Genomic DNA, 17,991 nt, shown 5'->3' on the forward strand with positions numbered 1-17,991 from the left:
CCCCTCCTTGGTTGGTGGTTTTCATCTAGGTGACTGGTGCTGGTGTTTGGCAGCGGTTTTCTGTTTGCCATCCTCCAAACTAAAGTTAAATATATATTCAAATCAATTCTAATTCGGCCTCAATTATTAGTTTAAAGAGTTGGTCAGCGATTAATAAACATCGTCTGATCTTTAACTCCAGCTACTGTGTCCGTGTCTTTATTTCAGTGTGTGGTGTGGTTTTATTTAGTGATAAGCTAGCTTAAAGAAAAGGTTTAGGTAATCACAATAAAGTTATGAGCGGCTTATGACAATCCAGCCAGGCCGACCCCACCTTCATTCGTGGCGAAACAGCAGTCGAAGCAAACCCATCCAACGCAAACCTCTAACCCCCAACCATCTGACTACCTTGTCCCCAAATAAATCACATGCCCCGCAATAGGATGCCTCTCCGCCCAAAAGATGTAAGAATGGCCAATAAGCCAAATCTGATCCGAGACATCCAATGCAGCTGCAAAAAAAAATTCCTAACATCAGCAAACTATTCAAATTACAGAAACACAACGAAAACATGCATAAGAAGAACCCAAGTGAAGGAGAAAACTCAAAAAAACTCCCGTGGACCGTGAGTGATGCCAATTGTAATTCGGCCCCCTCAGAGGAAAATGTAAAAATTCACTTCACACCCTCCATTCCTGAATGCTAGCCATTCAAGAACCAATGGGTAAAACACGTTCTTGGGTTCGTGCAACAGGCGCAACAAATTAAAACTGAACAACACACTGAAACTCTCCAGAAGCCAGGTCACAAGACCAGCCATCTGAAGCCGGGCTTCCGTGACCCAAGCCGGAGTCCTCCCCATTAACCGCAGTAGAGCTCACTACTGACGCCCACCGGCCATACAGTCCGTCAGAGAACAGAGGCAACCAGCCACCGTACCTCCTAGTCAACGAGCTTCCACAGGAATGGTGGAACCGGTAAACCCCTGAAAGCTGCATCAGGAACCTTCTACCGAAACGTTGCAAACTCAAAACGAGACAGCACATCAGCGATTCGATTGTCAACACCCGGGACATGCGCAGCCATGAAATGAATATTATGCCTCAGGCATTTAAGCACTAAATAATGCAACAAGCGCAAAGCCTGCAGAGAGCACGAACGTTGGTTATTAACAGCGTGTACCACACCCAGATTGTCGCAGCGGAACACAATACTCCGATCCAACAAGCTGGGTGACCACAATTCGATGGCCACGATCAACGGGAACAGTTCTAAAAGTAGCAAGTTCTTTGTGAAACCACGTGAAACCCATGACAAAGGCCAAGGCGCGGCGCACCACTCCATCCAGAAAAAAAGCCCCAAAGCCCGAACCGCCGGCAGCATCAGTGAAAAGTTGTAACGCAGCACTGGAACAGCGCTCAGCCGGCCATAACACCTCCCGGCTAAATGAAATCAAAAAAGTGGATGAGACTTGCAAATCCTCCCTAATCTCGCGCGAAATATACATCGTATGGTGGGGTTTGCGAACCCCCGCTATGGACCTCTCAAGTTTACGGCAGAACACGCGCCCCGTGGGTATGATCCTGCATTCAAAATTAAAAGTTCCAAGCAATGATTGCACCCGTTGTAATCTGACCCTATGACTGAGGAGGCATTGCTCTATAAGACCCAGCAATTTGTGCACCTTATTGGCGGGAAGCCGGCAGCAACCGGTCCCCGAATGTATTTCAATGCCCAAATAACTGAGCCAACCCGTGGGCCCTGATAAAGCTGAATATTTATCTTATATAATACCCTTTATGAGGTCTAAGAACACTGTACGCTATCTACGTATGAAGTACCGTAAGGGTACGCACGTTGCGTAACAATCGCTTAGCCGTAGTCGAGACGCTCAAGCGTCACGTTCGCTCACGGCCAAGAGATCACAGGCAGGCACGCTATTGGCTGCTGACTAACTTAATGATTCGCTATAGCGTAGCGGACGCTCGGGACCACGAGGAGATAAACCTTTGTATCTAAACCATAAACAGTGTATTGTGCAGTAAAACCTTAGTGTAATGATAGAGTGTAAATGCAACACAGTATAACCTTATTACCTTTAAAGCTGTTCTAGCGTCACCGACGCTCTGAGAATACTTAACACTATAAGAAATACACAGATACCGTGCTCAGGGTCCAACGCCTAATATATATATTATGAATGATATACTTGCAAAAGAATTAATACAAATACAAATCATACACTACAATATAACATAGACTACCTAACCAGATAACTACACAGGAAATACAATACAATTACTATTTAAGGGAAAATAAGAGAGAAAGAGGAGAAGAGAGAGAGAGAGATTGGCCCACAATAACAAGAAGATCAATATAGTTGCGGAGAAAACTTACGCACAAGGGGAAACGATCGCATGCGCCTCGATATCCAGCTCCCGATTATCAGCAATGAGAACCGTTGAAGAGAGTGAGCTGGATATGGTCGGCCTGCCTATTTATGCCCCACACACAATACAATTCAATGGTCCCTACAATCTCATTGTTCATTGGACACAGGAATTCGGCTTCGCATTATAACAAAAGGTCATAGGTTGATTCATACAGGTGGGCTGTGACTGCTTCCAACTGTTCAGGTGGGTGGGATACTGGGTTTCCCGCCGCATGACTAAATAAGAACAAATAATAGTAAATGGACATAAACTTCTTATGTCCATAACTATTCGCACGAGCGATTAATCCGCTCCAAACCAACACTGGAATATTGCTATTTAAATACTCTTCCGATGGGTACCAAACACCACTGTATGACCCCTGTTAGACCCTTCGTACAATACAAAGAGGGATCTCTCTGTTCAGGAACATGCTATGTTAACTAAACTTTCAGAATCTATCAAAGGGACCATGATCTACAAAATACATTATATAGTGAAAATATGTAATGATTGAGTCGCACGCTACGATCACATAAACTCTACCGTAAATACGCATACCGTGCGCCTGCGGGTGCCCGCGACTGTGAGTATGCGCACGTACGGGAGAGCGTACGCATGCGCAGCACGGACCTGTGTGAGGTGCAAATATGGTAGTGTGCATAGAGATATTTTTCTGACTTTGACAGTCCACCCTTTGGCAGTCAATAATAACTGCCACCTTCTAAAACATTTCAAAAAGAGAAAAATATATGTCAGGGGTTAATACATTTCCATGGTTGGGTAAGGGAGGAGAGAGGAGAAGGTGTGAAGAGAGTATGACCTAGTGAGATAGCAGAAGCATGTGTGTATGAGTCCATGTTTGGGGGGTCATGTATCATCGTGCCGTACGTGTGGTACATCAAGCTTCGAGGTATTGCGAAGTATACATTTGAATTCCTTCTTATCCCGTGGTACGGGTCTGTGGATGGGCTGTCAAACTTTACCGAGCTCTTTTCGGCTTTGGTTGTAACAAAATGGGGGAGCACATTTTAGTTGATGATACATGAATGGGGGAGATATGTGATTGCTGATATCTGTGCCTGTATTCCCTATCGACTATGTGTGTCATTACCTGAGGGTTGTAGAAATGAAGAAAAGACATAATTACGGTAAATGCGGGGGTATTCTATGTCAGGCAAATGTACATTCGTCGATTGAGGTCTTGTCTGGTGTCTGTTGAATGCCGTCTTCTTTGTGCTTTTGCCCATAAGGTGCGAGCAAAAGCTGTCAATGTCCATAGATTTACAAAAGTGTTGGGCTAGCGTAATTTTAAAATTTCTAGGGAAACTGGGGATCCATGGCATAGTTCATCAAAAATCTGTGTATCAGGTTGTCAAAACTTCTTCTTTAATCCATCTGTTGTCTGTATATCGGCTCATCAAACTCCTCGTCTAAGTGGGTCTTTTTACCTTGGAGGAAACGGAAAAACAGGTGAAAGAAACGGACCGTAGAAATCGCATTTTCATCACATTATTGTTTCTACCGTTGGGTCATAAATCAAGTCCATTTGAATTACAGTTTCCTCACTCCTTAAACTCATTACCCTAGTACGACGATTGCACCTCATTAAAGCCTGACCGCATCTAAATATCAAACCAATCGTTATGATAACACCTAAGATACATAGGAGAAACTTCCCAACATCCATTATGACTCCTTGAGCCCAGTCTCCTAAACCAGAGAACCAATTTCGCGGGTTCAACGGTTCAACCATGACACCCAACCAGTCAGCTCATTACCTACAGCAGCAAGAGTGAGATTGTGTCTCCTGCGAAATTCCCACTTCAGTTGGAGAATATCGTCCATCTTTTGGTCTATGACCTCGACCGGGTCCTCGGTGCTATTCGTAATATATGTGCAACATTTCACGCTGTATTGTGTTGCCAGTGTGACACAATATCCGCCTGTCACTGCTGTGAGGTAATTAAGAACCATTCTATGCTGTACCAGTTCTGTTTTATAAGCTTGAAGTTCTCTTCCAGTATACCTAAACGTGTCATCATACATTTCAGTGATATTATCTAACAAATTGGCGAGCGCAGATATGTATTTATAATTCAACACTCCTCTAGCACTGCTAATGATGTCTAACGCGATTAGAAACTGAATCCCGGTGGATTCATGGATCATGTCAGAGGCCGGATGCTCTGTTCTTTCTATCAGGTGCCGTTTAACTACGTGCTCGTAATGGGTGTGAGTATAAGGAGTTTGGGCAACACGGTGTATGTCTTTCATTTTGTCATGTGATACAGTCATTACTTCAGGCAGTACTTTTCCAATATAACACAATCCTTCAGAGTTTGGGGCAAGCCACTTATACGCCTTTCTCCCGCATATGAAATATGCATCATCGGGGAGAACATATGGGACGGAGTAGGACATAACCATATTACACACCTTCCATGTGAAATCTCCTAACCCTAATTCTTCCATCTGCTTAGTACACGTATCAGGTTGTACGATATGTGCACAGTATCCTGGTGATACCTCTCCAACTCTCGTAATCCTATTTCCTAAGGTATACCTATACCGGAAAGATTTTCCTCTATTGGCTATGTGGCGTATAAGCTCTGTATCTGTAGGCATTCTATCTGCTCTATGCGAAAAGGTCATGGTTTGATTACTCCATGACACTTCCCAATGTCCCGGCTTTCGGGGATTGGAGATGTTAAAACATAATAGGGACCTATCCACATGGTATTGGTGGAGCTTCAAACTAGGAGGGCTGGAGATATTAAACCTCCTGTCCACCGGTCTCCCACCACTTAACTCAAGTACCTCGCCTAACGTTAAAGGAAATGGTACTAACCCTGATTTGCTATGACCTTGAGGTACTTGAGAGCATACCCAACAATCTGTTTTATTTAACACACTACCCACTAAGGAGTGATAGTCACTCAATGGATGCCGGTCCATATGGATATTAAAACTGGATTGGCATTTCTTTATGCACCCATCCTCAATGACATTGTTACAGAGCCGACAGATACAGTTTTCTTCAGCTAACAATCCTTCACAATGTTTACAAATAACATGACTGCTGGATCGTTTCCGGTACTCGCCTTTGCTTGGTGATTGGGTTGTTATTGGAAATTTACACATCCGTCTTAGTCATTGGAACCTTTCTGGGTCCTTCCTCGACCTCACTGGTACTCTCACCGAAACAGACTGCTCGGGTCAACATCATGGTCAACAGGAAAAATCCATATTACAGTCTCTTGGGGCAAGTCCATCTTACAGGAGGAGAAAAGAAGAAATTTGTAATGGGGTACAGAAAATCAGTTTGAGGGGGAGAGAAACTTGTTACGATAATTAGTTCTCTCGTCTTGTTGTTCTTCTTGTTCTGCTGTCTTCTCAAAGGTGCTGTCTCTCAGTCTTCCAAACGAACATTCTGGTGATGCAATATTCCCTCCAAACCAGCGATCTTTCTGTAAGGAGCAAAAAATCTTGCATTACCATTTGCCTAACTGAGGTGTGACATACCATCTTTAAAACATGAAAGCATGAGTGAGAAGAGAGAGAGAAAACAACAACAGCAAAAAAAACAAAAGAGAGAGAGAACAATTCATATATGTATATATATATATAACATAACACATCAATAAACCACAACAGGAAAAAAAAAAAACATTTTTCAAACAAACAGTTTTCAAACATTTTAAAACATTTTAAAACATTGTCAGATCATCAGGCTGTCATATCTACATGTCTAATGGTTTCCTTGCGCAGTCCCTCCCCCCCAGCACTTCCATATTCCATTGTCTGTATCTGGCCAGAATACATTGGTGCGGATAGGTCATGCTGGGGTTTGGTAGACTTCTGCAAAGACCAAGTATATATGCAATGTTTGAATCCTACCAATAATCGTCAGAGATGGGGATAGAGAGAGAGAAAGAGGAAAAAAAAACATTTTTTTCACAAATACATTTACAACGTTTCACCTGGTCATTCCTGTGTCTTCAGGGAATGACCTCCCAATTTATTAACCGTTACCTCAGGCTTACCATCAGTCGTATGATCACCTTTCTTGACTACATATCATGGGTGTGGCTCAAAATTCTTCCTATGTGATCCCTGATTGTAATTTGGTGTGTCATATTTATTTATGCTCATTTTCATGTCTAGGGGGTCTGACTTTATGTGTGCTATTACAGTTGCTGGCATAATGCCCTTCTCTTTTACAAAGATAACAAACCCGGGGCTTCTTCCAAGTGTCAGTGACCTGAGGTTTTGGTTGATTTGATGCCTCCTCAAACGCTCGGATGCTCATCACCATCAACAGCTTTCCCTGTGCTTCCCTGCTTCCTTGGATATCATGGTTATGTTGTTGTCTAGGGGATTGATATGACTTTTGTATTTCTCTTGATCTACAATCTCTCGCAAAGTGTCCCTTTTTATGACAATTGTAACAGACTTCCACATTTAAATTTCTCGCAGGGGTTTGGGGCTTATGCTGGAGTGGTCTTGTGGTTAGGGCCTGTATACTTGCGGCCATTAATTTATCACTTTGTGACTCTCTGTATCTGGTGATATTTTGATCAATATCAATAGCGGCCTCTCTTAATGCGGCCACCGAGATATTTCTCCAGTTTGGGTTGGTGGTCTGTACCCTTGTACTCAATACCTCCTTTAAACCATTCATTAATACCTTAACCGCTATTTCTCTATGCTGTGCGCATGTTTTGATGTCTGTGATCCCAGTGTTCCTAGCCATTACTTGCAGTGCTCGATTGAAATAACTGGAGATACTTTCCCTTTCGTTTTGTCTTATGGAGAAGATTTCATTCCACTTGACAACGGCAGGGAAATATACTTCCAACTGTTGGTTTATCTGCTTAATACATTCCTGATTGTGTTCCTCCGTTTGAGGTACTTCTGTGTCTAATTGACAATCAGTAATAAATGTCGCAGAGTCAACACCGGAGGGCAAACATGCCCTCAGCACTGTCCGCCAATCTTTGTTGGTGGGTTCTGTTGAGTTTCCTAGTTCTTTAATGAACCTTTGACATGCGACTAGATTTTTCCGTGGATCGGGAAATTCGGACATAATTGATCTCAATTCGGTCCGGGACCAGGGACAGCGCATTGCACTGTCCTGGACGGGAATGGTTCCCTGATCGTCAGTCTTCCCATTGGGGACTGTGATCACCCTGACAGGACTAAACTCAATTACATCACCTTGTTTTGGTCTTACAATATGGGGTACATTTGTTTGTGCGTGATATAAAACATTGTACGTACCTGTGGACACGACCTCACCTGACCCTCCGTTAGGGGGTTTGATTATTGCCTTTACCGATTTGGTCGCGTCCACCTGGATGTCTTGTGTGATGGCTGCTGGAAGTGGTGCCGACATCGTGTTGAGTTCACTTTCTTGCTCGTATTCCTGAGGGAAGTTTGACATGGGGTGCAACTTGCACGGGTTAATAGTTGTACATTTAACAGCATTAAAATTATCATTGTTATGTTTATTACACTTATTCTTATCATCTATACTACAGTTGCTAAGTGCGTTTTTATTGTTCAACATTGTGCCTTTCTCCGCAACCATAATCCTCTCCATTGCCACATCTCTCCTCCCAAGATGAGAGTCAGGTATGTCAGTTAGCTCTTTTTGCATTTCACTTTCCTATTGCCATAACTTTAAACAATCATAATGTTTGATCCGTCTCTTTGCTGGTTCAATAAGACCTATCCTTCTCCTTAGATTTAGTAACACTTCTGGGCTAAAGCTACCTATTCTTGGGAATTTCTCCCCGTCCAGTACAGTCATTCTTTCCCATTCATCACATAAAACCTCTATGTGTGAACCGTATTTTTCACACATTACATACCTGGCCGACCCGATTGGTCGGTTTACTAAATCAACCCGAACCGAGGTTGATCGCCCCCTACCTGAACAACTGGCCCCCATAACTTGCAGGTGTTGCTTTTCTTCAGCGAACCCTTACAAAAACCAAGATGCCCGGGGCAGGCTGGCGGTGAAGTTTACCGAGTACTCCACTCACTTCTCGCCCACGTTGGCCAGTAACACAATCACTGTATCCAGAGCTGTTGTACCCAACCTAGGGCTCCTGTGAACCTTTATTTACTGGGGCGCGTTCCCCAGCAAGTATCGGTTGTTGGATAGTTCCTGAGTGACCAGCGAACTTCCCTTAAATTAAAAAAAATTACACAAATCACGTTAGAATGTACAAATAGCGTTTATGACCTTCGTACACAAATAGTACCGGTCAGGTTTACTAATGCACACAATTACGTGCGGTACAATCGTTCAGCACATAAGCAACTAATCTTATGTACTGAGCGACCAACGGAATCGAAAATTACGGCTGCGAATTCCTTCAGCCAGAGCTTGTATGGCCTATATGGGTGTTGCACCAACCCTTTTAGGTGTTGTGCCTGTGGACTGTATAGCGGACTTCCTTGTCTGCTGTATCTGAACCTGCTGGTCTGCTATGACCTCCTGGTCTGTTACAGTATGACCTCCTGGTCTGCTACACTCTAATGCTCAAATTGTATGTTTTAACCAGGGATGCCTCCCTAGCCACCATGTACGTCACTTACACGTATGTACCTCACGAGAACTCGACTTTTCTTGTGGTTCAACCTCAAAAATTGTAAAAACAAACACTCACTCACCACATATACACTTTTGTTTCTATTTCTATTTCTGCGCAGAAATTTCTATTTAGACCAGATGTGTTACAAATTAGGAGAAGGATCTATTAATTTAAATTTTGAATGTTAAAATAGATTTGCGCGATTTATCGCCTTGCGTTATTTACCGCGTTGCGCTATTTATCGCGTTGAAAAAAAATTAACACTTGTGATTTGAGTTACGTGGGCGTACCCGTACGCTCCGTTGCGTAATATGCGCTGCGTGCGTCGGCCCTTGGGTTGCGTACGCAAGTCTCAGTCCTTTGTTAGAGACACGTGTACGCAAAGCAAAGATCCACCGTAACACAATTTATACGTTTATCAATGTAGATGATCCTTTATCATCTACCGCGCACCACACTGACTTCGCCTTGTCTCTCAGGCACAGCTGTGTTTGTCTATACTTTAACTATATTACCTTTTTACTCTTAAACTATGAAATAGCGGCAAATCTCTCTTAGCACGTTTATCAATTATACAATAGCAAACAGGAGAGTGATATATGAAAATACACGAATGAAAAGAAATGCAGATATGCGTGCGTGTGTACGCAAGACAGAAAAATAAACAGTTTTAAAAGAGACTAGCGTGTTGTTCTTACTTCCGGTTCCCGGATTCCTTCAGCACCCTTTACTAAGAGAAGCAGACGCTTATCCAAACAGCACTACGAGGAATATGATCTCCCGCCCTTTGCTGCTGGATAATGTCTGCTGAAATTACCTAGTGCAGATATGTGAAGGACGGGCGAGCCCGCAATTGATAAAGCTGAATATTTATCTTATATAATACCCTTTATGAGGTCTAAGAACACTGTACGCTATCTACGTATGAAGTACCGTAAGAGTACGCACGTTGCGTAACAATCGCTTAGCCGTAGTCGAGACGCACAAGCGTCACGTTCGCTCACGGCCAAGAGATCACAGGCAGGCACGCTATTGGCTGCTGACTAACTTAATGATTCGCTATAGCGTAGCGGACGCTCGGGACCACGAGGAGATCACCAGCGGCGCTGACGCTCACAATGTTAAACCTTTGTATCTAAACCATAAACAGTGTATTGTGCAGTAAAACCTTAGTGTAATGACAGAGTGTAAATGCAACACAGTATAACCTTATTACCTTTAAAGCTGTTCTAGCGTCACCGACGCTCTGAGAATACTTAACACTATAAGAAATACACAGATACCGTGCTCAGGGTCCAACGCCTAATATATATATTATGAATGATATACTTGCAAAAGAATTAATACAAATACAAATCATACACTACAATATAACATAGACTACCTAACCAGATAACTACACAGGAAATACAATACAATTACTATTTAAGGGAAAATAAGAGAGAAAGAGGAGAAGAGAGAGAGAGAGATTGGCCCACAATAACAAGAAGATCAATATAGTTGCGGAGAAAACTTACGCACAAGGGGAAACGATCGCATGCGCCTCGATATCCAGCTCCCGATTATCAGCAATGAGAACCGTTGAAGAGAGTGAGCTGGATATGGTCGGCCTGCCTATTTATGCCCCACACACAATACAATTCAATGGTCCCTACAATCTCATTGTTCATTGGACACAGGAATTCGGCTTCGCATTATAACAAAAGGTCATAGGTTGATTCATACAGGTGGGCTGTGACTGCTTCCAACTGTTCAGGTGGGTGGGATACTGGGTTTCCCACCGCATGACTAAATAAGAACAAATTATAGTAAATGGACATAAACTTCTTATGTCCATAACTATTCGCACGAGCGATTAATCCGCTCCAAACCAACACCGGAATATTGCTATTTAAATACTCTTCCGATGGGTACCAAACACCACTGTATGACCCCTGTTAGACCCTTCGTACAATACAAAGAGGGATCTCTCTGTTCAGGAACATGCTATGTTAACTAAACTTTCAGAATCTATCAAAGGGACCATGATCTACAAAATACATTATATAGTGAAAATATGTAATGATTGAGTCGCACGCTACGATCACATAAACTCTACCGTAAATATGCATACCGTGCGCCTGCGGGTGCCCGCGACTGTGAGTATGCGCACGTACGGGAGAGCGTACGCATGCGCAGCACGGACCTGTGTGAGGTGCAAATATGGTAGTGTGCATAGAGATATTTTTCTGACTTTGACAGCCCCTCGGTCTTATCCGGGGCCACGGGCACCCCAAGACGGTCGAACAAACGCTGAGCAAAACCCAGGACATCCCCGCAAACCGAACTGTCCCTTGGACCCATAAAGAGAAAATCGTCTAAGTAGTGGGCAACCCACGGGTGACCGGAGGCCGACACCACGCACCAATGCAAAAAAGAACTGCATTTCTCAAAGTAGGCACAAGATATGGAACAACACATAGGCAAGCACCTGTTAACGTAGAAACCACCCCCTAACCAAAAACCGAGGAAACAAAGGGAATTGGGGTGAATAGGCAGCAGGCAAAAAGCGGACTCAATATCCAGCTTGGTCATGAGAGCACCGGGACCCGCCGTTTTAACTAACCGAAGGGCCTCATCAAAGGATTGAGACCACACCCTGCATGACTCTGCCGGGATGGCGTCGTTGATCGAGCCGCCACGGGGATGTGACAAATGTTAAATGAGGCGGAATTGACCCGGGGCCTTCTTGGGAACCACCCCTAAAGGAGAAATGCATAGTCGGGGCAACGGGGGGGGGGGGGGGAACGACAGAAAAGGGCCGCACATGCGCCCCAGGCTGATTTCAGCCTGCACCTTACGGGAGACCACTGACGGGAAATCTCGCACGGACTTCAAAGCCATAGCCGCAGCTGCCTCTGGATAAACAGACCCGCGAGACGGACACCCACGGACCCCCGCAGTGAGGTCGAGTCAGTGCCGGCTAAGTGGAGCTATACAGCCATCTATCCACGGACCCCCGCAGTGAGGTTGAGTCAGCGCTGGCAAAGTGGAGCTACACAGCCACTCATACACGGACCCCCGCAGTGAGGTCGAGTCAGTGCCGGCTAAGCGGTAGCCACACAGCCATTCACCGAATCATCTATCATACGGGTGACGTCCTCCGTTGTGAATCTTCTGGAATCAGCCACATTCTGTTGAGGACTGACGGCCCTGAATTCAGTTACAATTTATCACAAGCGGGTCAGTTTCACATTGATCATCAGAGACACCAATTGCAGCACCATGTCTTACCCCGTGTAATTTCACACAGGACCCTGCAACATCACTCAGGAACCAGCACGGTGGTAATTATTACGGCATACATACCTAAAGTAACTTTAACCTATTGCGGAGTTATACCATCTATAATCACACTGGGACGCCAGTGTTTTAGAAGTTGTTACCACAAAGAGCTTTTTCCCTGTTTAAATTAACAGTGATTTTACAGTCTGCTGTTAGAATCAGCACATTTTTAGGCTAGACACATTATTATTCTTTAATGTGCACATTATAAAGATAGGATATATGTGTCTTTTTAATATGTTTTCTGTGTAAACCGATTCTTTGTATTCGTTGAGTTTGACAATTTGATATAAACTTTTGTGACATGAAATAGTTGCATTGAGTCAATTATTCACCCTGCTAGACTGCACTTGATTAATTAATTTATTATTTAATTAATTACCAATAAATTTGGAGCGCAGAGCATATCTCTCTTTTGTTGTATTTAAACGCTGAGCAAAACCCAGGACATCCCCGCAAACCGAACTGTCCCTTGGACCCATAAAGAGAAAATCGTCTAAGTAGTGGGCAACCCACGGGTGACCGGAGGCCGACACCACGCACCAATGCAAAAAAGAACTGCATTTCTCAAAGTAGGCACAAGATATGGAACAACACATAGGCAAGCACCTGTTAACGTAGAAACCACCCCCTAACCAAAAACCGAGGAAACAAAGGGAATTGGGGTGAATAGGCAGCAGGCAAAAAGCGGACTCAATATCCAGCTTGGTCATGAGAGCACCGGGACCCGCCGTTTTAACTAACCGAAGGGCCTCATCAAAGGATTGAGACCACACCCTGCATGACTCTGCCGGGATGGCGTCGTTGATCGAGCCGCCACGGGGATGTGACAAATGTTAAATGAGGCGGAATTGACCCGGGGCCTTCTTGGGAACCACCCCTAAAGGAGAAATGCATAGTCGGGGCAACGGGGGGGGGGGGGGGGGGGGACGACAGAAAAGGGCCGCACATGCGCCCCAGGCTGATTTCAGCCTGCACCTTACGGGAGACCACTGACGGGAAATCTCGCACGGACTTCAAATTGCGACGGGAGACAACGAGGACTGAATCCTCAATGGGGAGCCTGAAACCGTGACGGAAACCGTCTAACAAGAATAGACCGGATGGGACGTCAGGATAAGAAACCAACCAGTTGGTCAATTCCGGGACGATAACAGGAGAAAACGCCTTACTTTCCACTTCCAGGCACCTCGGCAGCCTCGGCGGGCCGGGACCTGGGAGTGGAAGTGCAATCCTTGGCCGAGTGACCCCCGCCGCACACCTTGCAGGAGTGGCGAAAACAGCAACTAGACACACGGGAACACTTGCCATCGTTGAAGGCAAAGCGCTTCCCTTTATTCTCCTGGGTCGGGCTCGGACGGACGCCCAAACCCGGTTTACCGCTTTGGGAATCAGGGAGGAACCTACCATGTTGCGTGACCTCAAGTCACACCTCAACGTCCTTAATCCCCAAGGGTAGTGTCGGGTTACCGTCCTGGTTGCGACAGAACTTCTCGTCGTAGTCCCGCCACGCGTAACCCTTGGAGGTTAAGTACATTTTGTGCACCAGGAATACATATTTGACAGTATTATGATACTCCGAAGGCCTCGTTTCGGCGTAGCACGCCGTAAATACTAAAAACCCATGGAGCCACTGATGAAAATTGTGAAATGCATTTTCACCAATGTCCACGACCTTCTTAGCCTTATCGAAAGCCTTCCGCATGTCATCCGTAAGGGTGAACATGTAGACATCTTTACCCTTCCTAATCTTTTCCCTCATCCGTTTACGCAAACCCCTGGTGACCGCCGTGTTCGCGCAGTGCACCATTTACCTAAAACATGGAGGGTCCGACGCGACCGCCGAACCCTTGCCTTTAGCCTTCCTATCTTTCTTGTGTATGTGATGCGCAATGAGCCTGGCTAATTTACGCAGGCGCCTAGGGGACCCAGAAGACCTAGTATCAGAAGAAGAGCTGGAAGAAGAACTGTCAGAAGAAGAATGAGTAACTATCTCACCAGTTCCAGAAGGACCTCCCGCCTCTTCGGACGCGGCGGCGGGACCGGACAGCACCTCTTCAGGGACCCGCGATCCCCCAGCTTCACCTGTTCCCACAGTCCCGCTCTGTTGCGCCGACGATCTCCTCTGCATTGTACTGGAAGCCGATACTGCCATGGCTATGGTCGATCCACCGGGAGGAGAGACCCCCTTTGACACATCGACACCTAAAGGGGAAACAGCAGGGGGGGAGTACAAAACCGGCAGCCACCGGGGGAAGAACAGGAGGCAATGGAAAGGGGAAGCAGAAAGGGGAGGCTGGGAAAAGGTGACCGGCGCGGCCATCGATTCCGCGTTCACCGAGCCAACGGCCGTACCAAAGGAGGGAGGCAAGGGGGCCGGAGAGGCAAAACCAGGGTGCCAAGCGTACGGAGCCTGCGGGAACGGCGCCGACCAATATAGAGTCTGCGGGAGGGCCCCGAGAGAAAAAATCCCGGCGTAAGACCCCGAAAAGGGTGCCAACCACGGGCCCGCAGGGACGGGCCACGATGTTACGGAGCCCTGCGTGTGTGCAAACGCCGGCGGCAAATAAGGGGAAGAAAGGGGGGCCCGCATACCATAGAAACTAGGCGACAGCCCGGAGGTCATGACTGGAAATTGTAGGGCCCCAGACCAAGCCACCAACACCGAAGCAGCCGGCATGAAACCTGAGGGCGCAGCTCGAGACGCATCGCCTATTGCAGCATACGAAATGGCCAGGGCACTGTGACCGGACCCCATGTGCTGTACATCGAGCTGGCCAGCAGGTGGCGTTAACCGCACCGGGCCACAGGCCACCAGCCAGTGGCAGCAGGATCTGGGACACCGGGAGCGCACCCGGATGGATCCCAAATGCTTGCCCGTCCACCCCAGACGCCGGCGCCGTAACGACCACCTCAGCCGTGAGAACCAGGGAAACAGAGGGAGGAAGCAGGGCACTACCCACGCCATCAGAGGCAATGGAAGCTCAGGCCCCGCCCCCCGAGCCGCGCCCGAAACCCCCGAGATGGACACAATATAATAGAGCAGCCAGGCACCCGCAGGGGAGCTGGCTGGGGAGAGGACCGGCTGGACACGGCTCGCAGCGGCGCCTCGGGACCCGACCGCCGGGTCATCTCACTGCAGCCGGGAAGAGGGAGGACGGAGCAAGCAAGGAGGCCGGAGCCCTGGCGTGCGAGGCTCTACCGCAGCGCCGACTGCCAAGCACTGCAGCCGCTGGGGAGACACTACCGCCCGAGGAGAGCAGTAACAGCTCTCCGGCGGGCGGCGCAGTAGGGAGGGAAACCACCCGCACACGCGGCCAGCGGTAACCAGCCGCCTTGAGCGGGCGAGCGGCCTCAGCAAGGCGGCGGGGATGGGGGGGGTGCTGATCTATGCGGGCGGGGCATACTGTAGGGGGAGACGCAGGCAGGTCAGTGAGGGCACAGGGACAGAATAAAGCAACAGGGGAGAAAAGAAAACTATATGGCAAACAAGCACACAATAAAAACTGTACTCCTTACTGTATCCAGAAACTGGCAAGAGGAAGATGGCTGCCTATCCAAGGACTATATAACCCTGCATATACTCCTCCTTCCCAAACCTGATAGGCACCCTGGGTCACCTGACCCCAAACTGTCCATCACTAAGGCTAGCCCTGTCTACCCTTAACCAAAAGTCACTAAAACTCAGGGTGCTTATGTGGCTTCGAGCCTATGCAGCTCTCTGCCTTCCTTATGCCACACACCGCAATGTCCGTGATACATTATGCCCCATACTTAGGCTACTAATTACTTTTAAATGACCTGCTTGTTGCCAGGGGTTTCATGCTCTTGGCTCCATGCTCGTACCCAGGTGTTTTCATGCTCTGGGTATCATGCTCATTGCCAGGGGTTTTCATACACTGGGTTTCATGCTTGTTGCCATGGGGTAATGCTTGTTACCAGGGGCCTCATGCTCTGGGTGTGTATTGCTCGTTGCCAAGGGGCTATGCTTATTGTCAGTGGCATGTTAGTCTTTTGGTGTGTTAGAGTGAGTCATTGTAATTTATAAAGGGATAACAGAAATATATTTATAGAAACTACACCAGCTGTCCCCATGCAACTCTTCCACCACATGCAAGCTTGCATTGATATCTCTTTTTGGTGTCTGCGGCAGTCCTGCATGCAGTGAAGGGGCTCTAGCAGCTACCCTTCTCTCAGCGCGTCTCTTCCTGATGCAGCAGAGTGAGGCGCGATGATGCGGACTGGAGAAGACTGGGCGGAGGGAGGCACTCACTGTTTTAGCACTGCCCACTTGCCACATCTATTGATGTGGGAGGGGTGGCGGCAGGCTGCTCACTGTGGGACTCCTTCAGCCTGCACACAGTGCTGTGGTCTGGTTAGGTGGTCCGGCAGAGAGGTTCCGCGGTTCCGCCCCATGTTAACACCTGAACATTTAGCAGAATAACATGCGGATGGCTAGTCCGTATGTCAACCTACAGTGAATCAGTGGCTGTGGGGGTGGTAGTTATGCCACTGCTGTCGATAGATGTATTTGCATGCGAAGTGTCCAATACAATCTTGGTAAATTCGGGATGTAGAGTATCCCTACTCTAACCCTCACCCTAGTACCCTAACCTAAACTTCACTCTAAACACTAATCCTAATACCCTAACAACCATAACCCCCACCCATAACCCCAAACTACTCCTTAACAATAACCCTTAGACCTAATACCTTAATCCAAATGCTAAACCAACCCTAATATCCTATCCATAATACCCTGCACAATGTTTCATAGATGTGCTATACAGAGGTTAAAGTGAGCCGGAACAGGGCGGAACTGCAGTCCATCAGCTCCGGACCACGTAAAGCAGGGAGATGCCTGCTGCACAGGGAGATGCTGGGTGTACTCTGAGATTTTGTTACCAGCGGATGCCTGGCGCCTTTCCCACAGCAGCAGCTGTAGGGAGGAGCTCACTCCTGTCGAATACGGTGACAGAGGCAACCTGCTGAAGGTCTAACAGTTATATATATGTACTACGGGATAGTACGTATATTATGTATACAACCAATAATCACAATATCAAAAGGTTCTCATATTCACTAGTATAGTATAGAAGCATAAGAGAATCCATCTTGATTCTAGCTAGATGATACAGCAAATTCATCTTGAACTTTTTACACACTGAGAGACGAGAGAAACAACTTTGTTGGCTAAGTATTAATTCCACCTACGCACATCCTAAAAGCTCACAGTGTCCAGCTTAATTCCTAATATGGACACAGTTGAAGATCACGAGTATCTTTGAGTATTCTTGACAATTGTCCTAATATTGCATAACACTATTGCATAACACTGTATTCCAGATGCATGAAATCATATGGGAGGATTTATATAAGAATGGGGCGTAACTGTGTATTATATAAAACTCATTGTTGTTACGTGTATCTGTTGTTGTAAAAGGATTTGACCCAGGCTGAGAGGATGTTACCTCTCCCCTGTATACGGGCGTGGCCTTTTTAATAAATAATAATTGATTTTTATAAATCCATTTTCAATTCAATCTTTTACCTAACAACCCAAACAGCAACAAGATGGTTAATTTAGTTAACCCTAGGAAATTCAACAGATGGGGGCTCGGTCCTTGGAACTATAGATCTCGATCTCTTCA

This window comes from Pseudophryne corroboree, chromosome 5 (genome assembly GCF_028390025.1).
Source record: "Pseudophryne corroboree isolate aPseCor3 chromosome 5, aPseCor3.hap2, whole genome shotgun sequence".
NCBI lineage: Eukaryota > Metazoa > Chordata > Amphibia > Anura > Myobatrachidae > Pseudophryne > Pseudophryne corroboree.